Consider the following 25,339-nt stretch of genomic DNA (forward strand, 5'->3'; position numbering starts at 1 on the left):
GATTAAGGGAAGTCATAGTACTACTCTATTCTGCCTTGGTTAGACCACATCTGGAGTACTGTGTCCAGTTCTGGTACCACAGTTTAAGAAGGATTTTGATAAGCTGGAACATGTGTTGAGGAGGGTGATCAAGATGATCAAGAATCTGGAAACCCAGCCTTATGAGGAACAGTTGAGGGACTTGGGAATGTTTAGCCTGGAAAAGAGAAGACTGAGAGGAGAAATGATAACCATACTCAGATATCTAAAGAGCTCTCCCATGGAAGATGGAGCAAACTTGTTTTCTCCTGCTCTGGAGGGTAAGACCTGAACCAACGGATTCAAGTTACAAGGAAAAGAGATTCCAACTAAATATCAGAAAGAACTTTCTGACAGTAAGAGTTGTTTGACAGTGGAATGGACTCCCTCAGGAAGTTGTGGACTCTTCTTACTTGGAGGTTTTTAAGCAAAGGTTGGATGGCCATTTCTCATGAATGCCTTGGTTGAGATTCCAACATTAGAGGGGGTTAGACTAGATGACCCGTGGGGTCCCTTCCAACTGTATGATACTTTCCCCTACACCAATGGGAGCTTTTTAAAAGTTACCATTGTAGCCACATGCAAGGCTATATTTGTGAAAGACCAACATTTGTGAGAGGCAACACGCTTTCTATTGTATTAGTGAAATACTCACTAAAAGGTAAAGGGACCCCTGACCATTAGGTCCAGTCGTGGCTGACTCTGGGGTTGCGGTGCTCATCTCGCTTTATTGGCCGAGGGAGCCAGTATACAGTTATTCCGGGTCATGTGGCCAGCATGACTAAGCTGCTTCTGGCGAACCAGAGCAGTGCATGGAAATGCCGTTTACCTTCCCGCTGGAGCGGTACCTATTTATCTACTTGCACTTTGATGTGCTTTCGAACTGCTAGGTGGGCAGGAGCAGGGCCCGAGCAATGGGAGCTCACTCCGTCACAGGGATTCGAACTGCCGACCTTCTGATCAGCAAGTCCTAGGCTCTGTGGTTTAACCCACAGTGCCACCCACGTCCCATATACTCACTAGATCGATGTAAATATTGTTGAAGTCTAGCACACTCCTTCCTGAAAAACTAACAGCCCTAAGGGTAAGGTGTTTCCAAGGACAAAACTAACTTAGCCATAACAATCATGATGTTGATACTGAAAGAAAGCAGCCCAAATGAAGTCTGAAGTTTGCTTTAGACATTTCCCAGAGACCTTTAAAATATGCTGTTTGATTTTGAACTAAAAAGTAGTAATTTGCTGAGTTGTACATTGAGCCCTCCTGATATGGATGTTTCCATAAATATTGGGATTTCTAAAACACATTTTCATTTATTTTAATAGTGGTCTGATTACTAGACGTTTGAACTATTGCTGTAGTTCAAGGAGCAGGTTGATGTCCTACTGTGGCTTTTGACATAGACTGAAATCACGTTCTTAAAAGCAATGCCCCAAACAGAGGTTGTTTGACCTGCTGCAGCAGTCTATAGACCAAGATTAGGAATGTTGCAGATGCAGATACTGTACATAAGGGCAGAATACAACAACAATATAACAGGCGGCAGCCGTCAGAAACCCATTTTTTATTTTAAAAAAAAATCTGCAAGGACAATCCATAGCACAATAAATTCAGATGTCATTTACCCAAGACAGTAAAGACAGCTGCTTTCTGATCTTCTCTGTCATGTCAGGAATCTTTGACGCTGCCAATGACACGCCAGGAGTTTTATCTGCTAATACAGGCATGAGGAACATATCCCAGCTTGAGGGCAACATTCCTTTCTGGGGAACCTTCTGAGGGCCACATGTCAATAGTGGGTGGACCAGAGTCCAATGTGGGCAGAAGTAGCTAAATGTTACTTATGTTCCATAGGCTAGTTTCTACACACACACACACACACACACACACGCCTCAGTATTCTGTACTGAGGTGAGCAAAAGTTCTTACTGGAGTTCAAGGAAACATTCCAGTCAAGCAAAAACATTTTGGGTGTGAAGCAAGGCTGATGAAGAGCCTGGGGAGACTACCATGGGACATACAGAGACATATGGGAGGCCATATTCATACCTTGCAACTGTCCTAGAAAAACCGGCACATCCCGGTTTCCCCCTATGAGATCACAGCAGCCATTTTGGATGCCGTGCTCTCACATGGTTTCAAGACGTGCAGTTGCCCTGTAAGAAGAGCTGGAGGGGGGGTATGATATCACACGGTAACGAATAGTGTGTGGTTTTGGGTGCTGTGCCCCCCAAAAGTGCTTTTTCGGGGTTACAATCTCACGGGTCACATGACTCATGCAGGAGTGTGGTCCTGGAAAATGGCAGTCCAGGTTTCACCTGGAGGGTGTGCATATTCAGTCCTGAGGTTCCCCACTCTTGAGCTAATGGATGTATGTGGTAAAGAAGCCAAAAGGGGAGCAGTTAGTTAGCTGTAAATCCCAGAAAAAGAAAAATTGCAGAAGGATATGACCCCCACTTTCCACTATTATTGTGCTGAAACGGGCCCTTAAATTTCTCGTGTTTTCCCTTTGTGAAATGTGATTCCATTGTTTAGGGTTGGGGAGGATTCCACTCTGCTCTGTATTTTGGAGCAAACGATCGCATCCCCCCCCCCCATCCCTGAACCATGCACAGATTAGAATGCAAATCTTCAGGGTGAGATGCATGATCAATAACTGACGCACATTAACTGTGCTTATGAGGTGGTCAGAGGGCTGCCTCTTTCTTCCTTTCAAGATGTTAAGCTGCTTAGGGCAGCTCCATGGCCACCCAGTAAAAAAATAAATAAAAATAAATCTCTTTCAAGATACACCAAGAAAGTGACTGTATGCTGTAGTGTACAGTCCCATGTTGTTGTTGTTTAGTAGTGTCCGACTCTTCGTGACCCCATGGACCAGAGCACGCCAGGCACTCCTGTCTTCCACTGCCTCCCGCAGTTTGGTCAAACTCATGTTAGTCAGATACGAAGAAGTGTGCATGCACACGAAAGCTCATACCAAGAACTGACTTAGTTGGTCTTTAAGGTGCTACTGGAAGGAATTTGTTTTGTTTTGGCTATGGCAGACCAACACGGCTACCTATCTGTAACTGGACTCATGTTAGTAGCTTTGAGAACACTGTCCAACCATCTCGTCCTCTGTCGTCCCCTTCTCCTAGTGCCCTCAATCTTTCCCAACATCAGGGTCTTTTCCAGGGAGTCTTCTCTTCTCATGAGGTGGTCAAAGTATTGGAGCCTCAGCTTCAGGATCTGTCCTTCCAGTGAGCACTCAGGGCTGATTTCCTTCAGAATGGATAGGTTTGATCTTCTTGAAGTCTATGGGACTCTCAAGAGTCTCCTCCAGCATCATAATTCAAAAGCATCAATTCTTCGGCGATCAGCCTTCTTTATGGTCCAGCTTTCACTTCCATACATCACTACTGGGAAAACCACAGCTTTTACTATACGGACCTTTGTTGGCAAGGTGATGTCTCTGCTTTTTAAGATGCTGTCTAGGTTTGTCATTGCTTTTCTCCCAAGAAGCAGGCATCTTTTAATTTTGTGACTGCTGTCCCCATCTGCAGTGATCATGGAACCCAAGAAAGTAAAATCTCTCACTGCCTCCATTTCCCCCCTTCTATTTGCCAGGAGGTGGCGGGCCCAGTGGCTATTATCTTAGTTTTTTTGATGTTGAGCTTCAGACCATATTTTCCCCTCTCCTCTTTCATCCTCGTTAAAAGGTTCTTTAATTCCTCCTCACTTTCTGCCATCAAGGTTGTGTCATCTGCATATCTGAGGTTGTTGATATGCTTCTATTATATTGCAAAATGCTTCAGGAGGCCTCATGGAAAGTGATTCATAAACAACAACACTTTTTACCTCCTAATGGAAACCATGGGAAGAAAATGGAAGAAAAAGGCTTAGACATGCTAAGAAGCATATCCAAATTTCTTCCTGGTTTAGATCTTGCCCATTTTGTGGGCCACCTTGGCACATTTCCCAATTGTACCCAGCACATACCTGTTATTTGCCTTACAAATGCTAGATTTGCAACATTAGTTGGGCAAGGAGTACAGAAGCTTCAGTGAAGAACCTTACATCACATCTCTTCTCCAGCAGTGGTGTAGCGTGGGGGGTGCAGGGGGGCCCGGCCGCACCGGGCGCAACATCTGGGGGTTAGGGTTAGGGATAGGGTTAGGGGGCGCAAATCCAGGGTTAGGGGGCGCAAATTACTTGCCTTGCCCCGGGTGCTGACAACCCACGCTACGCCACTGTTCTCCAGTGTAGGAGTTCTGTCTCCAAATTTGAAGAGGAGTGTTTTCCCCTATCCTAGGATTCCCTCTTAGCAGACCACAGAAGTGTAGTATAAATCACCATTACTTAAAAGAAGAAATCAGGCAATTTTCCAGTCACTGATAGTGATAATCTGAGGAGTCCCTCCCAGTTTTGTTTCTGCCAAGAAAGGCTTCTAAAGCACTGAACATGTTAATACAAGACCAAATCAACAACTAGGCTTTGCTTAGCTGTGGGATTTACGGTAATTCAGGCAGAAAAGTAAACCAGCAGGCCCCAAGTCTATTAATATATTTCTGGCCTAACAACAGCCCAGCTTGTTCCATCTGCCACCAATATCTAAAAATTAATGTCTTTTAATTAAAGAGGGGACTGGAGGTCAGTAAGTATTTCCTCCCATTGAAGAAGTTGCCAGTCCCCATGTGAGTTATTTAGACAAAGCATTGGGAGGGAGTCTAAGCTCATTCACATGAGAACAGACCCTGACTAAATTACGCCGGCACAGAATGAGGGATAGGTTTGGGAGATAAAGAGGCTAGCAAAAGTGGAATGCAATCATCTTCACTCAAACCCAATGAACATCTTTAAACAAGAAAAGGGGGTTGGTATATGAAATAAAGGAATAATAATGAGAAAACTCCCCACAGGCTCTGCCTTTTTTTAATGGGCTTCATCAGAAAAGTCTGGCTATCTAGATAACACATTCCCATCCCAACTCACTTCAGTATTATTTTATGAATGCGTCATGTCTCTAATGTCTAAATTAGCAGCATTTCAAACTTTACTTTCTAGTTACAGAATAGAATGCCAATTTTCTTCTTAAATTATTTATTCTTGCATAATGTACCATTAAGCCTGCGGAAAGTGCCCTTTGCCACTGTGAAATACGTTTTGAAATGATCTGACAAGAGACGGCTTGATTCTAGCCTTACACCTTCAGTAATGATCTCTGGGTGATATTTTTTTTCTCTTTCTAAATGCCACAAAGCAGGTTCCTTTTGTAAAGTCTGTGACAGACTTGTAATAATTTTTCAGTTCATCACACACACAAATGGGTGGGGGATATATTTTGAATAAAAGAAGTCAACTGACTGCACTTAAAAAAACCCCAAGCTCTTAAAATATAAACCACATGCTAGAAAATGAAAACATTAACGTGAGTATATGGCTAGTGTTTTCAGCTGATGTTTTACATTTTATAAATGCCATCATGAAATTGAAGCTGTCCATCTAAGGCTGTTTCATCCATGGTTAACAGCATAATCTCATGGCCACTTCACTCAATACAGTCATCACAAAGATATATTTTGAAACTGCCTCTAGCCAGGGAAATTCAGATGTGGAAACCTGTTTCCAGGATTTCTGTCATTCATCTGGAACAATTATTGTGCTTGCCTTCAGAACAACCTTGGAAGATACCTCTGTGTTATTCTTACGGGGATGCAGAATAAGTTTGTAATTGGGTATGGTGATGCTTCAGAAACAAAGTCCCCCAGTTCAGAAACAAACTGATCTGCATTCCTCTCAAAATTTCATCTTGGTTCCTAATGAACAGCAGTATGCTATACACTCCAACAATTTTCCGATGAAAATAGGGACATCTTATTCAATTATCTATCTATCTATCTATCTATCTATCTATCTATCTATCTATCTATCTATCTATACCCCACCCATCTGACTGGGCAGCTTCCAACATATATAAAACATAATAAAACGTTAAATATTAAAGAACATCACTATACAGGGCTGCCTTCAGATGTCTTTTAAAGATTATCTCCTTGGCTTGGAGGTCACATAACTCCATACCGTTCAACATTTCTACCATGAAAATGGGGACATTCTAAGGATGTCTAAACCACAAAGCCTAGGGCTTGCCGATCAGAAGGTTGGCAGTTCGAATCCCCGCAACGGGGTGAGCTCCTGTTGCTCGGTCCCTGCTCCTGCCAACCTAGCAGTTCAAAAGCATGTCAAAGTGCAAGTAAATAAATAGGTACCGCTCCGGCAGGAAGGTAAACGGCATTTCCATGTGCTGCTCTGGTCTGCCAGAAGCAGCTTAGTCATGCTGGCTACATGACCCAGAAGCTGTACGCCGGCTCCCTCAGCCAATAAAGCGAGATGAGCACCACAACCCCAGAGTCATCCGCAACTGGACCTAACGGTCAGGGGTCCCTTTACCTTTAAGGAAAAGTGGGACATTCCAGGATCAAATCAGAAACTGGGATGTCTTCTGTTAATCCAGGACTGTCCATGGAAGCAGGGACTGTCATATTATCATGTCTAAAAAACAATTGAGGAGTAGTGATTGAGTAATAGCAAAACAGTAAAACAAAGTACTTTGTTCAGCTGCATATGCAAGCCTCATTAATGTGACACCACAAGACATATGAATTACAGTACCCCTGGAGGCATGCAAATAGGAACTTGGTGACGGGCAGTGATTAAAAGTGGCAGTATTTTAAAGAGCCAGATCCATTGGGTAAGTGCAGCACTGTCAGGAGGATTGAAAACAATAACACTATTTTCACAAATGGTAATCAGGTGGAGATCATGTAAGTTTAATGAAATGCGAACGGCAACTGGGTTTCCGTTACAATAACACGATAAAGATGCACCATCAAACTCCATCCTTAACATGAAATGACAAATGTTGAGCCCAGGCTCAGCACAACTGGTGAAATACCTTTAAAATATTGACCATTAAAATGGTCTGCCTAGGTCAAGCCATCCTAGTCTGTAGACTGAGATTGCAACCATGTGAGATGCAGCTTTTCTGTATGGTTTATTTCAAGGATATGTCACTTCATGACTTCTTATTGGCTGACACACAGAATACCTGAAGTCTCCAGGTATGTGTTCAGTGAAAGAACACCTGCAACAATTGAAGCTACCATATTTTTCGCTCTATAAGACACACCAGACCACAAGGCGCACCTAGTTTTTGGAGGAGGAAAACAAGAAAAAATATATTCTGAGTCTCAGAAGCCAGAACAGCAAGAGGGATCACTGCGCAGTGAAAGCAGCAATTCCTCTTGCTGTTCTGGCTTCTGTGATAGCTGCACAACCTGCATTCGCTCCATAAGACACATACTCATTTCCCCTTACTTTTTAGGAGGGAAAAAGTGAGTCTTATAGAGCAAAAAATACGGTATGTGCTCTCTCTTTGGTTTCAATCTTCCAGCAGATCCTCCAGAAGGAAACAGGAAATAACTATTTACAGGTTGGTCAACACCATCAGCTGTTCTTTACCTTAAGGGTGTACCTTGAACCTGCAGGTTTGGTCCTCCCTTTCCTTTCCTTTCCTTCCTCTGCCACAACCTTCCCTAAAAATATACAGTCCCTGAATCCAACTTGTCTGTTTGACCATTCCTTGCTCCCTTAGTTTTTCCTCATCTGTCCTGAGCTTCTTTTTACAACTCCTTTAAACTGGCTATGCAGTCCACATTATGACTTGTCCCCATAAAGGCACCTATGTCCCTTTGTTCCCGATCCTTAATAAATATGCTAAATAACAATAAACCTGTTCATTGTGAATAAACCTGTTAAATAATGGTGCCTGGATTGACATCTCAGAGCAATCTGCACTTTCCTTGGCTGACTCTTAAGACCATTAACACCATCTATTAAACATTCATGTGGGTCTTAGTGCTTAATTCTTCTCTTTGATTTTTAAAGCGGGCAGAGGAAAGGAATCAAAGTGCCTGTGTTTAATAATGTCAACACTGCAGTGGTTCCAATTACATTCCGAAGTTGACAGTTAATGCTGAATTGAGAGCAGTGGTCTTTTAATTAGGTGCCATGTTCTAGGTTCACACGCTACTCTGTTATCTCCTTCCCAGGGGAATCAGCCAGGATTTGTTGAATTAGGGATAAAAAGATTCAATATCTTTAATGGTGCAACTGAAATGAATTTTCCGCCATGTATCATGATGGCCGCAGCAAATCTTGGCTGCTGCTACTTTGAAATGCTATACAGAGCTACAATTTTGTTTTTATATTTTGCTCCATTTAGAGGAGGCTTCACTTCAGAGGATCTTCAGAGGAGGCTTGACGGTCGTGGGGGAATGATTGGTTGGGATGGAGGAGAGGGTTTTCTCTGTAGACGTGTCCAAAGAATGGAATTCACTTTCCTACGCAGTCTAGTTGCCCCCTTCTTCCTTGACTTTCTACCATGTGGTTAAGACACATGGCAGAAGGTCTAGCAGACATTTTCACTGTCAGGCTGAGTAGTTTTAATAGGTTGTCCCGTGTGTGTGTGTGTGTGTGTGTGTGTATACACATACACACACAGTGGTACCTCGGCAGGGGCGCCGACTTATAAAAAATATTGTGGGGGCGGGGGCCCATACCGACTTATAAAAAATATTGGGGGGGCCCAAGACCTCCAAACCGCTGCTGCTGGGGGAACGAAAGGGGCGAGCCCCGGGCTGCCCCGACCTTAAGTGAACCTGTGAGGGCCCGCCCTTTGCGGCAGCCGATTGGCTGCCGCCGTGGGTGGTGAATATTAATGAGCTAGGGGGAATCCCCGCTTCTCGCGGGGCTGACGCCAGCCCCGCGAGATTGTTGATGGGTCGAGAGCCCGCAACCCCACCCCCTCTCTAGATCGGGAGTGGCTTTGTTTTAACTCATTACTGAATGTATTTTAAAAGGTAACTATCGTCAAACAAGGAAAATAAAAAATACCAACATAATTTTGTGATTTTACAAAGCATAATATAACTAATAATTTTCTTAAATTATTGGGGGGGCGGAGCCCCCCCAAACGAATTTTTGAGGGGGCTCGGGCCCCCTCAGGCCCCATGGAGTCGGCGCCTATGTACCTCGGGTTAAGAAACGTTTTTAACCTGAGGTACCACTTTAGCTAATGGGGCCTCCTGCTGCCGCCGTCCCACCGCTATGCGATTTCTGTTCTCATCCTGAAGCAAAGTTCTAAACCCGAGGTACTATTTCTGGGTTAGCAGAGACTGTTACCTGAAGCGTCTGTAACCCGAGGTACCACTGTATATGGAAAACCAACAGTACCATAGAGCAAGTAAGGCCTAATTGTCTCTTTCAGACTCAAGCTCCAACACTACCAGTCATTCATCCTCTTTCACACAGAGACCCCCTTTGATGACATCACTTCCAGCCAGGGAATGGAGTGGGGAGAATGACATATTGTCTTTCAGAAGGCTGTCCAACCATTAGCTCCTACGACAATATTTCATCTGTCCTTGGCCATCATGTTAGTTATGCAAAGGCCCAACAAAGGGGCATTCGTGAGCCTGCTTGTTATACCAGTTTGACCTCTTTAGCAGTCTCTTTCTACAACAAGAGTTCAGAGAGTTAGGAGCCATCCAAACATAGATGAAAATCTGCTCTATTTTAAAATCATTTCAAAATGCCTCCCACCAAAAATAATGATTTATTTTTTTAAAAAAGCAAAAACAAAACTTGATTCTCCCTTCTTCATTCCCCACCCAAGTTCATTTTAGATTATTTTTGCCTGTGGACAAAGGCTCTTTTAAGGAATTCATTAGAAATTAAGTTAGCCCTATGAAATTCTGAAAATAGCCTGGGAAAACTCAGTTAATCCTCATATTAATGTATTTTGGAATCTGTGACTAAATATTGTATTCTGGGATAATCTCAATTGTGTGCCAACACTGAATATTGAAATGCCTAAGCACTGGAACAGTATCAACACGTTTTTGTTTCTTTTTCTACATTGCTTTGCACATTAAACAGATTGATTGCACAAACCTTTCCCAAAGACAGTGTGAAAACAGAGTGGTGGTTCTCAGCCATATAGCTGTGGACAGCAGCACAATGCAAAGCCAAGATTTTTGAGTATGAGAGAGTTTGCATTGGGTGGATCTTGTGCTTTCCTGATTTATTCTATGCCTATGTAAGCTCCTCACCCTGAATGAGCCAGAAATATGGTGGCGTAAGTTTCTGACCCTAGCTCAATGAGGGCTCAGCTGGTGGAATTTACACTGGTGTAAGTAATCCAGCTCCTGCCAACCTAGCAGTTCGAAAGCACGGCAGAGTGCAAGTAGATAAATAGGTACCGCTCCAGCGGGAAGGTAAACGGCGTTTCCATGTGCTGCTCTGGTTTCGCCAGAAACGGCTTAGTCATGCTGGCCACATGATGCAGAAAAACTGTCTGCGGAAGCGGACAAACGCCGGCTCCCTCGGCCTGTAAAGCGAGATGAGCATCGCAACCCCAGAGTCATTCGTGACTGGACTTAACTGTCAGGGGTCCTTTACCTTTACCTTTTTAAGTAATCCAAAGCATTGTGTGGCAGGAGTGGGACATTCAGGACCCTGGTATTGGGTTATGTTGGTGGGGGGACATGGTCAGAGCAGGGCCAAGGTTTGTCTGTGGAATCCCACTACCTTGGATGAAGGGCAGCATATAAATAAAACAGAGGAATAAATAACTCCAACACACCTTCTTCCAATGTATGTTGGGATTCAGCTCCCCAAAGAAACTGCTCAAGTGATGGACAAAGCTGAAGAGGCCTGGAACAAGATCTGTTCTCAAAAGTGAAACCTCACAACTCCAAACTGGAGGGTTCACTTTGAGTGAAATAGCCAAACAATTTCACAGGAAGCAAACAGAAGTTGGATAAGACAATGAGCATTTTTCAGAGGGGTTCTCTGAGGCTCTAAATACAGTCACGACTTTTCAGCATTCCACAGGGGTTTCGTACGGCTGTCACAAATGCATTTGTTTAATTCATTACTCCTATCTGACAACATTACAGCGTGTTCTTGAGATAATATGCTACTACTGATCTTTCTCTTGCCCTGCAATAGCATTTTTTTTTTTTTTTTTAAAAGACTTCTGTGGAAATTCAAGGGGGATTTTGTCCTATTTCCGTCAGGCAGCACGAGACAACTCAGAAAGTCATGCTAATTAAGTTTTCTGCCACTGTTTTAGACCTAGCTCCCAATACACACCTAAAATAAATCTTAAAGCCTTGCTAAAATCTCTGTGGTCACTGATTGGGTCAGTTAGATGTGTGTAGAATGAAGGTCTAAAATAGCAACTAAGTATATCAATGAGGTCAGAGGCTATGTTCACATATTAGCATTGATAGAAGAACCAGTATTAGATGACATGATGATGTGGTGGTGCTTCTGACAGCTGAGTCACTGCTGCTGACCAGGAAGGAGATGGGGAGTGAGGGGGCATCAGGGAAGTCAGGATGGTGCAAACACACTGGTAGAGCCAATCCGGTGGTCCTGCAGTGTGTTTTCACTATGTTGAGCTCCTTGCTATCTCAATCTTCCCCCTCTCCTTCCTGGTCAGCAGCAGTGACTCAGCTGTCAGGAGGTCAGGTGAATGCCACACCATGCCTTCTGCTACTGAGAATAATAGTTTTTAGTCACACACACACCAAAAAATGCCAACCCAACAATTCATCTTTCTTTCTTTTCTTTCTGTTACCTCGGATGCCTAATGATGTTTTAGGACAAAGATGACATAGTTAGAGCGTAGAAGTTTTGTGACATAAAGAAAGAAAATGCTTTGGAAGTGAGTTTCTTATTATCTTTTAAGCCAAATGAAGTATAGCTTCACATTAACATGTTTCTCTGCCACAGAAGAGAAATGAGTTTGCTTGCTTTTAATAACTTATCATGGCAAAGAAATAGAGCGAAGTTTTTTAAAAAAGAACTTGTGTTAAGGCAGTGTAAATTAGCCTGGTGGTTCCCTGCTTTTGTAAAATAAAAAATAAAAACGAGCCAGTTCCCACATGTCATCATTAAATAGCGATATTTCAGTGCAGTGAAAGAAAGCAAAACCCTTGAATATCAATTGAGTCCTAACTGTTGCAAGCACAGTGCAGAAGATATGTAGTCAGTCCCACTTAATGGCAGTTACAGAAACAAGCAAAGAATATTATGGTGAGGTGTCTGAAGAATGACATGGGCAAGAAATCAAAGGATCGTGTGAGAATTTAACGAAGAATCAAGTATTATTATGGGTGTCAAGTTGACTAACGTCCACATAAGGAACTGCCCACAAATAGAAAAAATGGATCTAGGTGAAGTACAGCACAATAAAAAGGCCCAGGTAAATCTACTTATTGTTTTGTATGCCTTCTGAGTCCAACAATAGGCTTAACCCAATTTAAAGACACAATCATGAAGCACTGAACATGATTTGAAGCCAGCCAGGTGGAATGTATTAACGTTGTGGACTAGTTATTATGACATTCCATAAAACTGTCCCAAGTAGTTTTGCTTTCCTGAGGGAAATAAAGTATGACCTGGGTATCTCGGAATTAGTATCCCTCCAGTTACACTTGGGTCATAAATTACTACCCAAACCTTTCTTTTAAAAACAGTGCTAGGAATTGTCTTGAGTTGTATTTCAGGACATAGAGCAGCTGGAAGGCTTCGCGCCTCCATGCATAACACCTGCCAGATCAAGTTGCCAGATGTTATTTTTGCAACATATTTCCCCCGCACAGTTGGACGAAGTTTTGCTTGGTTTTGTTTTCTTCCAGTTGGCATTAGCCTGTCAGCATTGCAACCTGCAATTTTATCATAACACTCGTCATGTAGCTTTGGAAGGAGCTGCAGCAGATCCCGGAGCAACCACCCTAGAAAAAGAGATCCCCAAGTTCCATTTAGTTTTTGTAGCACTTGCAAAATATTGTATTGCATTCAGAAGAGAAACACCTATCAACAGCTCATTATGGAGAGAAAAACAGAAGGTGTGTCTGTGCATACGTGTATGGGGTGGCCAATGTGGTACTATTTATAACAACAACAACAGTAGTAATAGTAATGATGATGATGATGATGCTGGTGGCACTGTGGTCTAAACCACTGAGCCTCTTGGGCTTGCTGATCAGAAGGTCGGTGGTTTGAATTCCATGATGGGTGAGCTCCCATTGCTCTGTCCCAACCTAGCAGTTTGAAAGCACACCAGTGCAAGTAGATAAATAGGTACTGCTGCTGCGGGAAGGTAAACAGCGTTTCCGTGCGCTTTGGTTTCTGTCACGGTGTTCCGTTGAACCAGAAGGGGTTTAGTCATTTTGGCCACATGACTCAGAAAGCTGTCTGTGGACAAATGCTGGCTCTCTTGGCCTGAAAGTGAGATGAGCACCACAACCCCATAATCACCTTTGACTGGACTTAACCATCCAGGGATCCTTTACCTTTACCTTTACCATCTTTAATAACATGATCCTATGTCTGTCTGTTCAGAAGTCTCCTTGAGTTTAGAGAGAGTTATCGCCAGCTAAGTGTGTTTAAGAGTGCAGTGAAAATATCCTGTCTCTGTGGAGTTGGTTCCCTCCAACAGATACCTGAAGAGCAAAAAGTCAAGGGATTCTGCAAAGAACTCCACAACCTTTTATGGAGAAGACGGGACTCTAGTTTCAGTTTCAGCCCTGGGATTCATGAAATAAACCATGGGTAGGCAAACTCAGGCCCGGGGGCCAGATCCGGCCCAATTGCCTTCTAAATCCGGCCCGCGGACGGTCCAGGAATCAGCGTGTTTTCACATGAGTAGAACGCGTCCTTTTATTTAAAATGCATCTCTGGGTTATTTGTGGGCCTGTCTGGTGTTTTTACATGAGTAGAATGTGTACTTTTATTTAAAATGCATCTCTGGGTTATTTGTGGGCCATAGGAATTCGTTCATCCCCCCCAATATAGTCTGGCCCCCCACATGGGGGGACAGTGGACCGGCCCCCTGCTGAAAAAGTTTCCTGACCCCTGAAATAAACCCTGCTACGATGTACTCCTGGTGGGGGCAGAGAATTTGTCGGTTGAGGAGTAAGAAGGCAGTGTTTCAGGTCCTTAAAATGTGTATAAATATAACTTTGCAACAAATATACAGAAATAAATGGCCACCTTTAAAAAGGGGGGTATTCTGGCCAGTTATGGCCAGAGAACTTTGCTTCAGTATGGGGGCATGTGGCTAGCTTGCAATCCCAAGGCTTCTCAAACAGGTCAAAAAGGTCAGGCTCTCAGAGATTCTTTCTAAGCTTGGTGACAGCCACATTTTAGCATCAAACTTTAGATGTCTTCAGATGAATGCAGGAAATGTGGACTGGGGCTGGGGTGCTCAAGCAGGATCCATCCCTTATGTCCTGATCTACACTGCATGCACACCTCAGTCCTCTTCCTCTCCTGTGTTGAGTAACCACCTTGCAGACCATTCTTGCACAACACAAGAAAGGTCAGGGATGTGCAGTGCAAATCAGGGGAGGTCTGCAGGCAGCTTCTACTTACGTTCACATAAATGTGAGTAGAGTCCTTAACACATGGAAGGAAACACATGTCGTTCCCCTGCAGACCTTTCCAGCACCACACAGGAAAGGTCACAAACTGAGGCAGTTGCAACACCTAAGAGGGTGTTGTGGGTTCGGCTTGCATCTGTCCCCCTGCCCCCACCCACACGTTCACTGTTTATGCATAAAATTTAGAGCATGAAATGAAACAAGAGCCAGTGTGGTGTAGTGGTTAAGAGCAGTGGACTTGTAATCTGGTGAACCAGGTTCGTGTCTCCGCTCCTCCACATGCAGCTGCTGGGTGACCTTGGGCTAGTCACACTTCTCTGAAGTCTCTCAGCCTCACTCACCTCACAGAGTGTTTGTTGTGGGGAAGGAAGGGAAAGGAAAATGTTAGCCGCTTTGAGACTACTTCGGGTAGTGATAAAGCGGGATATCAAATCCAAACTCTGCTCATCTTCTCTTCTTCTCTAAATTTGCACATTAGCCCTTCCCATAAATACATTACTTTAATCCCTATGGATTTATCATTTAGGCTAAGTTTTAACTGTAGCTAATATGGGCCAAATAAGATACAACGTAAAATGCATCCTTGTTTTTAACATTCAAGTTTTTGAAAAGACAGAGAGCATCAGCTGATAATTATGAGGCTCACAGTGGGTGTGGAGGAGTAAATTAACCAGGGTTGCCAGAATACGGCAGTTGAAATAATAATAATAATAATAATAATAATAATAATAATAATAATAATAATAAATTATTTATATCCTGCCTTCCCCAGCCGAAGCTGGGCTCAGGGCGGCTAACAACAATCAAAATAATCCAACGATTCTAAAAACATTTCATTATAAAAATTAATTAAAATCAAATTGATGGCAACCAATAAGCAAGGAAACAGTGTCCAGGCCAGAAATCACTGAAATAACTGGGGAAATCCAGGCGTATGGCAACCCAAAACTACAGAAAAGCTCAACAACTTTGTCCCCCCCCAAAAAAAAAGAAACCCTAAAATTAACCTTTGCTGTTCCAGTTGTGGTCCCTGAGGTAAACTGTTCCTCTGAAGCTAGTTATTTGCCTTGGAAGAAAATCCTCTGCTGGTACCAACAAGGGATTTGCTTTCAGTGCAAATTCCAGCTGCAGGGGAGCAATTTCCTTCAGGATCCCAACAGGGGAGGAATGGATTAAATTCTCCTACCACACTTGTTCTGATCCCAACAGAGATAAGCTTCTCAGCTGATTCCATTTGCATCTTCATCAATCTGCACAGTTAAATGCAAAAATGCAGTTAGTGCTAAGGCCAAATTGCAGCCACCAGCAGAGCTACCTGTGGATTGGAAAGCTGAACCTGAGTGAAACTTCCCCAGTGCCAGAATGATCGCAGAGCTAAGGAGATCTTATCTTGTATTTTCCTGGGTCTGTACAGGTTAAACAGAGTAGAAAAATCAACAGTCTGGAAATTATAGATGCCAAAGGAAACGTGATGTGTTCCTTTTGTCCTTTGCTGTCCTGTCCTCCCCCACCCTCACTTCCTTTTATTCTTAATTTTCAGTCAATTGACTTGAACTTCTTTCTGTCAGTTACAAACCGCTTTATCTATTTGTGATCTCTCTTGCTTAGTAAATTAAAAGATAATTTGTTCCACAAGACTGTTTTCACTGCACTATTTCTGTATTTTCTCCTTTGGCTACTCCTGGGGCCGTTAAACACCAACTAGATACATGACAAGGGATCATTAGAAGGTGGTTTTATGATTTAGTTTGTGATCTTCTGAGAAACTGTCTTTGCAGTGTTAGGAAACTACTTAGCATTGAATGAATATCACTGTCCTCAAATTAATAAGAAATATGAGTAAGCAGAGCCTACACACACACACACACACACACACACGTCACATCAACCTTGTAAAATATAGTTTTGGGTTTCTCCCTTTTAATTTCCCTTCTACGTGGGTTCTGTTTCTCTTTCTTTCTCCTCTCTTTTATTTACGTCTCACCATGTTTAATGAACATATAATTATGTGCTTTTTGAATTTTCAAGATTTTTTTCAAAAATTATTTGTGGTTTGTTTGTTTGTTTGTTTTCTATACCGCCCTATACCCAAAGGTCTCAGTGTGGTTCAGATTGTTCTGTCAACTCAACTGACACTCCTCCCCGCAATAGTGGATCAATACTTGTTTAGTGAAGTGCCCCAGCAATTGTGACTTACACCCAGTCTTGGTACAAGCAGAGGTTCTTATAGAATTGCTTTATTCTGTCTCCAAAACCCATTTCCAAGTGCTTCCTTTAACCCACAGTTTGGTCCCTTCTTGTAACCAATTCACATAACAAGTAGGAGTGAAGTGGGCTCAGGAAAAGCTGAGGTGTGATGGGCGGGCCTTGGCTCAGCCTCCTGAAGCCAACCATAGCTGGGTGGTGCAACATCCAATTAGAGTGGAGAATTTCAATTTAAACTGTCAAACAGGGCTTGACTGCCAGATAGGGATTATATCAGAGCCTGGAAAGAAGTTTGGTTAGGCGTTAGCTAGGCAAGGCAACCCAAATTATTTCCCTGAGGGGAAGGAAAAGATCTTAAGTACTTAGAAGCGGTCTGTCTAGTCTAGCTCAAGGTTTTCCATAAAACTTAGATATACAGGCTTGACTCTGCACATCAATAATTACACATTCAGATACTCCTTTAATCATGGGTAATGTGTTCCTTGATTAACTAATATTGCCAAATATTGGTTAATGAATGCATACATCATTAACAAGATGGAGAGTCTGTACTTGGAGTCTATTGGGAAGCAGCTCAGCAGGTTGCAAAACAGCATCTTCAGCAATCAACCTTGACCTGAAGTTTGAGCACTTATTAGTTGCCATGACAATAAGAGCACTATGATGATAGGAAAGAGAAATTAGCTAGATTCCATTTACAATTACTCCGGGAGAGGCAATGTTTGGGAGAAGATTTATAGAGCAGGCAAAGATGGATAGCGGTTGCTTTTGTTAGAGCTCAGTGTTTTGAAAAATCAGTCTGTATGATGAATGTGAGTTTCTTATTATCTAATATAGTTTTATCTAACTTTGTATTTGCCAGAAGAGTCACATGATGGATTGAAAAAATATTGTGGTTTTTTTTTTAAAAAAAGTACCCCCAAGTAGTAAAATCACATATCAATCAAATTAAATGTGAATTCTCGCCAGCTCCTGGTAAGGGGGGGGGGGGGTTAAGAAATTGTAAGGAAAAAAGAGAAAGACTAAGAAAGCCAAGGAAGATTAAAGTATAAATGCTGCTGGAAATAAAGTATTTCTTCTAAGGGAACGATGAAAGTAAGGGTTACTTATTCTACATAAGACAGTACTTCATGCCAAGATGGAATAAACAATGCAAAATTGTTTACACAGACTAGAGGAGCTCCCAGGATTTCAGACATCAGCTCTACCTGGAACAGCTACAGGATGAACCTGAGCCATGGCTCTTCCATATAACCTGGAGGATCTAAGCCAAACGGATTTAACACTACTGTGATTAGCTGCTTCAACTGATCTGCAAGCCCTGAGATGCCCCTGTGCATTGAAATATCACAGAAACGAAACATGGAGAAAAGTAAAAGCTCAAGGTGAGTGAGCCACCTGTCTCAGAAGAAGGCAAGTTTCTATCTTATCAAGAGAAAGCAAGAGCGTTCCATAGGAAAGGCATTCTGTAACAATTCCCAGTCTCAGACTGTATTCCTATATTTTAAAGATAGATTGTAGACTTTTTATAGACACCATCTGAGCAGTCTGTCAAATTAGACTCCTTCTGGTTTACTGTTATTTTGGATTTTTGGAATACTGGTGAAGAATTGGGCCCCTGGTTTTCTCCTCCTAGTAAAAGTGACACATGCAGCACAGTTCCCTATGAGGGACTGTGGGAGTTGTTGTCCCATTCGCATCCTCGGAAGGGAATGATGCTCTGCTGGGGCCTCCTTGCCTCTTCCCCATGCCTCAAGGTAAGCTACTGAACCCTGGGGAAGGGAAAGGAAGAAGCACTTGTGGTGGCATTCTGAGAAGCATGCAAGCACATAGCCCACTTATCTCAGTCCTGCTCACAAGCATTCAAGTGTGGACCATCACTTTTGCAAGCATATTTACTTGAACGCTCACAAAACTTCTAAAATCCACATGTGTCAAAGAAAGACATGCACTAGGAGCAGATAACTGGTTTGTTGTTGTTGTTGTTGTTATGTATTTTGTGTTATTTTTATCTTGTATTTTTGTGTTGTGAACCGTTCTGAGATATACAGATAGATGTCAGTATACAATTTTAATAATAATAATAATAATAATAATAATAATAATAATATGATGTTTGAGTGGTCTATCATAACACTGTACAGATTACAGATTGTTTGAGTGGTCTATCATAACACTGTACAGATTACTACAGGGTGTTGAGAGGGGTTATTTTTAACTATTAAGTGTGGGGGGGGGGAAGCAGTCATAGTCTAGGCTAGAAGTGGTTTCCCTTGGTGACCCCGCCATGTTGAAAAGTGTGTGTGTCTGCAAGGTGTATCCTGTCTTGTCCAGAAATGCAGGGTGAAGCCAGCTCTAGATCTTTTCTAAATAAATTGAATAAAACCACTTAACTCACTGAAAGATATATTTGCAAAAATGAATGTTAAGGGGAACAATGCCAATTGTTAAGCAAGATAGCTAAAGTATCGGGGTCATGTCCTCCATTGCGACATGCCCTCCTCACAGTGGCGATGCTGCCACGTATCAGGATAGAGGGGGCAGGGTGGAGACAGGGTTGCAGCTGTGTGGTCACATGGGCAGGAATACCACATTGGGAGACCACACGGCCTTGAAGTTGCTACCATCTTGCCCCATCTCAGTTAGTGGCAGTGCCACCGCCGTCAGGGACCATCAGCATGGAAGAGACCCCCTGTGCCAGCCACTCCTGGAGCTGCCACTACCAGTCAAGATATGTGGTTCCTGTCCATGATGTGGATGAACTAAGAGGAAAACAAGCTCTAATATAGGGAAGTAAATCACAGTGAATGGTATTGTTAGCATAATATGCACTTGGCACATTGCTCTGTAGAACTAGAATTTGTATAAATGCCTACTGCAAAAGATCTCAGTCTGGGGTGAGGAAGTTGTGGACCTTCAGATGTAGCTGGATAGGAAGTCACATGACCTCTTCCTATTTACTCTGCTGGCAGGGGCTGATGGGGCTTGGAGTCCAGCAACATCCATAGGCTCACAGAGTGTTTCCATCCCTGCTCTAGGTGAATCTATCCTATTACAGTGGTACCTCAGGTTAAGAACTTAATTCGTTCCAGAAGTCTGTTATTAACCTGAAACGGTTCTTAACCTGAGGAGTGCTTTCGCTAATAGGGCCTCCTGCTGCCGCTGCACCGCTGGCACGCAATTTCTGTTCTTATCCTGGGGCAAAGTTCTTAACATGGAGCAACCACTTCCTGGTTAGCGGAGTTTGTAACCCGAAGTGTCCGTAACCCAAGGTACCACTGTAATATCTTTGAACTTGTTCCTTTATGCATTTTGTTTTAAGATGAGCAGGGAGCAGGAAATTATTTTGGGGAGTTTTATCATAAAGAGAAAGAAATCAAAGTGAAGTTGGAACTGTGATAAGAAATCCTTTTTTACAAAGAAAGCAGGAACTAAGGCTTAGTGACAAGACAGCAGACCACATGACTAGCAAGCAGGTTCATCGTAAAGTTGGGCAAAACGAAGTGGGTGAGATCTCTAGAGGAGAAAGAGAGAGAGAGAGAGAGAGAGAGAGAGAGAGAGAGAGACGGAAAAATAACTATTGCATGGATAGACTGGAAATCTTATTAGACCAGCTAAAAGGATAGAGAAATGGCGCAGATAGGACAAGGAAGAGCTAATATCTTGAGGTTTATGAGTAGAAGGAGACATGTCAGTAGTTAAAATAAGCACACAATGAGAAAGAAATCTCTGTACCAGGGAAATGAAAATGATTAGCACACAGAAAAAGAAGTTTAATTTACCTGCCAGAGGTGGAGAAGAGGTGGGAGGGTGGCAACGTGGACATCAAAGAAATATAAAAGTGTAGCCAGTAGCAAAGAAAATGCTCATTAGATCTAGAAACATGATATTGCCTTTTGAATGGAAGATAAAATTAATTTCTTAATTAATAAATAATATTCTTTAGATGGCTGCAAGGGTAGACCTGCTTGTAATTATAAATCGGGTTTGGTTAGAGACTTTTTGCCGATAAGATCCTTCTGCCCCTTCTGCCATAAATTCCATTCATTTCCACAGGGATTAATAGCAGCAGTAAAGAGCTTTTAAGAACTGAACAACATGGCAACTCCAGGTATAGTTTCTGTCAAGGTATGACCCTGGCTGGAACCTTTTGAGGGGGAAAGGGTGTAAATTGGTTTAGCTTCTTAATTTTGATATTAGCATGGCCATCAAAATTCACCAGCATCAAATATTTGGATGAAATCTTTGGGGTTGTCAGTATCAAAGTGGACCTGAGAATCGTCCCCGGCCCTGTGTAGCAACAAGTATTGTAATAATAAAGGAAATAGCGGATGCAGCTCTTTTGAATAGCAGCAGAAACTTCCTAGCTGTGGTTGCCACAATTTTAAATATAGCTGTCTCCCTTTGGAGTGGCAAAATAGTTTGAAGCATCATGTTGTGGGGGAAAATAAATAACTGTGACCAGTTCCTCTGTAGTTCCGTTGGAAAATAATTGCCTTGAAGTATAAAGGAAGCCTCTGTGTGTTTCACATAGATTATATAGACCTGAAAATAAGAGGAAAAGCAACAGTCAAGTAATTCCAAACGCAAGCAAATCAACACATTGTTTCCTTCGTTCTGGAAACATCAGTGAGATAAATTTAATGGATGCAGGTTTTCTTAAGAAGGTTTTAGTTCAGCTGTTGTCCCAGGAGGTGCAAGTATCCTCTCCTGCTGGTACAAGGCCTCCCTACGTCTTCAGTCTTTCTTCATATACTGAAAAGCACATCCTTAGGCAATATCCCTTGATGTACAAATGAAAATTTCTCAGTCCTGCAGTAGACTTCTGTGTCTCAAGCTTCACCAAGAGAGCTCCAGGCAAACACTGGAAGAGAGAGTATTGATCATGAGGGATTTTGGTCCTAATGACCAGCAAGCCCAGGGTCCAATGGAGCCTCATTAAAAAGCTTCCTGTATCTGCTGCCTATGTGACTGCAGAACATTGCGTTTGTTTCAGCAGATCCCGGAAATAAGGCATTCGGCAGTATGACGGCAAAAACATCTGTGTGTCAATTAGTGAGCTGGCGTTCGATAGCCGGCCTGCTGATGGTTACAAACACCTATTGCTTAGCTCTTGGGGTCACTCCCAAGGGCTGTTGAGTCTTGTTTATGAAGCTTGCAGAACTTTTTGTATCATGAAGAGATTCCCCACAACAGTGCAGTTAAGATTCAGGGAAGGAATAACTACCAGATGGTTGTATTGTATGTTTTGGGATGGTGTTGGTTGATAGTTTGGAATGTTTGTTTTGTTTTGTTTTGTTTTTTGCTAGTTGGCAGATAGCCAACCATTCTTTTGCAGTACAGTGGTACCTCAGGTTAAGTACTTAATTCGTTCCGGAGGTCCGTACTTAACCTGAAACTGTTCTTAACCTGAAGCACCACTTTAGCTAATGGGGCCTCCTGCTGCTGCCGCGCTGCCGGAGCACGATTTCTGTTCTCATCCTGAAGCAAAGTTCTTAACCTGAAGCACTATTTCTGGATTAGCGGAGTCTGTAACCTGAAGCATATGTAACCTGAAGCATATGTAACCCGAGGTACAGACTGTATTGAAAATATATTGTGGTATTTGAAGGTCTTCATTACTCCATTCTTGACTCCTATCCAAACATGATAATGTTGTCATCCTTTTCTGGTCTCCATCGAGACCAGAGTTCCCAAACTTGGGTGGCCCTCCAGCTGTTTTTGGACTCTAACTTCCATCACCCCTAGCTAACAGGACCAGTAGTCAGGAATAATGGGAACTGTAGTCCAAAAACAGCTGGAGACCCAAGTTTGGGAAACCCTGATCTAGACAGTAATTGGGTCCACATTTAAGTCCTGTTTTTCAGGTGATAGAACACATGGAAGGAAATGTGGCTCTACTTCAACATTTTGTGCCTCATGTCAACCCAGCTCTGCCTAGGAATGCACACTAATAAAGTTATTAATTATGTAACTAATTATATAAGATTCTGCCACAGCAAACATCAGTACAAATAACAGGGGTTTTTTTTGTTGGAAGCAGAACTGCAGCAGAACAGAAATAGCACTACAGGCAGCAAACATGGGTTGGAATGGAAAAGGATTCCTTCTTACATCCCTAAACATCAACTAGACTTGCTCTCATTTAATTCATGTCAAGTCATTGTTTCTCACTGCATTTGGGGATTTTCCTGTGCCACTAGTGACCTTTGCAAGCTCTTGCAGTGGCCTAGGAAGTCTTCATATGCTTGAAAATGGAAATTTACCTCTGCAGTGAAGCAATCTCATGAAAGAAATGGAATCGTCCATCTACCCTGCAAGTCTCTGGTAATATTGCTGTTAAGGAAGGTGGAGGAAGGCAATTCTGTGGAGTTACAATCTATTTCAGCTTTGCAGAGATTGTATGCGCAAAAGTTTACAGGGTCTGAGTAGTGAAAAGTCATGCAACTAAGAGATTGTTGCATCAAACTGTGTTTTGGTTTTTTGGGGAGAAAGAGTGTGTATACCATAAATGAGCAGTATCAGTGGTGAGGAATGTTTTCTGTCCAATGTAAGCAGGAAGCAAACAGATTTAAGTTTACAAATGGAAAAGGAAACAACGAGGAAGTAAATTTCATCAAAATGAAAAGGATTCAGATCATATCTTTCCTAGCATTGTATGCCAATAAATCATCTTGCTGTGCACCCAAAATATTAAGGCTGATAAAACTGTCCAGTTTTCATGAAAAAATAGATATCTTTTTGTTTGCGTTTGCTTTATGAAGATTTTTGAACAGAAAGTTAAGAACTTTCTAAGCACTTCTTTTTTAAAAAAGGAAAGTAAAATAACGATTTAGTCAACTTTCTTGCTATAGTACCAACAGTTGTGTTGTGCATCTGTATCATTCTCAAGTTACATGTCATGGCAGCCACTTTTGAAATTCCTCAGGAGATCCCAGATAAGTCAACAGTCTTGAGAGAGGAGGAGGGGGTAAGAAAATTATTAAGTTGAACCTTCTCTTCCTTTCCCACACTCCACAGCCTGCTGAATCAGAGAGGAGTTTCCACCTTAGCCTCTTGCCCAATAAAGTAGGTGGACCAAATGTATTTGAGGCTGCCAAGGAGGGAGGGATGAGTTTGTTATTTTTCCAATCTTAAATTCCATTCTTCACATTTCCACATCAATTTGCAATTTTTTAAAAAGTCCTTATATATACTTATTCATTTAATGCTTCCCGTGCAACAACCATTAAAAAACAACAACAATGCAAACTTATAAAACAATTTGAAATTCAACATAGATACAGATTGGGGGGGGGGGAGAAAACCAATCAGCATTTTTTAAAAAAATACACATTTCTCCTAGCATACATATTTGTGTATGCACTTTGGCCCAATCTATTTTTCGAGAGCAACTTCCTCTAATATGCACTGTTGCATGCAATTTTCAATAATATTTTCATTTGTGTGCTCACTTTCCCCTCATATATACAGTTTTAGACTAAGTTAGGTCCCACTGATTACACATTTGGTGTTATTGAGTCTGGATCCAACCCATTGCCTCTGCACCTGCTTCAAATATGGAAGCAGAAGAGGCTCACCAGGTGGTGGGCTGCACGGGACCAGCTGCCCAGTAGGTTGGTTGCTGTTGCTTACTGGGAGGGTAAGGGGCAAGGAGCTCGTCCTACACTCGAGTAGGACCCCGACTGGCATGTTCTCTCCCTCCTGGTCATTCATTTGGGAACTTCGAAAGCTTTTTTCAGCCCGAACATCACAGTGACCGATGCCAACCGACATTGGCACACTTAGGGATCCACAGAGTCTTTGCAGCTTGCATAACAGAACTCAGCATTTTGGCTAATCTACTTTATTTACATATAAACACACACAGAGCACTGCAACATGGCTCCCTCTCTCTCTAGCATCAGACAGCAAAGAGAAAGGACAAAGGACAATAGTCCTACTTCACGGAACACAGTAACACAAACATCCTGTCTCCATCACTTCCCACTCTGTCAAAACATACACCATCATGTGAAAGACAACAATCCCATGACTGCAGTCTTGGAGAAGGAATTCTAACAGGTAGCAGGGAGGTCAGTGTGGTGCAAACGAACCAGCAGGAACACCACATTGGTGCCACTGGTGTGTTTGCACCATGCCAAACTCCCCGCCACCACCTTACCAATCCTCCCCATCTTTCCCAGTAAGCAAAAGTGACCCGCTGTCAGAGAATACTCTGAAGACGAGGATTGGGGAAGGCAGGGAGATCAGCTTCTAACAGAAGAAGAGGGGGACTATTTGCCCCCCTTGCTTTCAGCGTTTCCGGAATCAGAGAGTCAGGCAGACACAGAGCTACCCAGCTTAGTTGCTGAGCACCCAGAAGGCAGGGAGCAGCTGGGTGATACATCAATAGAGAGTGGGGGGGAACCCTCTCCCTCCCCCCGAACTAGGAGGTCCGAGCATGTCAGAGAACAAAAGAGACACAGGGGAAGAGAGACATCCCATTGGCATGCTACTTGCTGCGGAAGGGGGGGAGGAGTCAGACTGAGCAACCCCAATCCTTAGAGAGAGATGCCGATCTGTGTTCGCAACATCATACTGCAATAAAAAGACTATAAATCTACCAGATACTCATTAAT

General features: G+C 42.6%; 1 long non-coding RNA gene across 1 annotated transcript in view; it reads left to right on the top strand.

Moving 5' to 3' along the window:
• Positions 1-25,339, top strand: part of LOC309344019 — a 121,016-nt gene that overhangs the window by 44,378 nt on the left and 51,299 nt on the right. The window contains exon 4 of the long non-coding RNA XR_014157539.1: positions 17,889-18,103. This is a non-coding gene — a long non-coding RNA (uncharacterized lncRNA). The remainder of the gene's footprint in view (positions 1-17,888; positions 18,104-25,339) is intronic.

Source organism: Podarcis erhardii, assembly GCF_964252035.2.
Source record: "Podarcis erhardii genome assembly, chromosome: 6".
Classification (NCBI taxonomy): domain Eukaryota; kingdom Metazoa; phylum Chordata; class Lepidosauria; order Squamata; family Lacertidae; genus Podarcis; species Podarcis erhardii.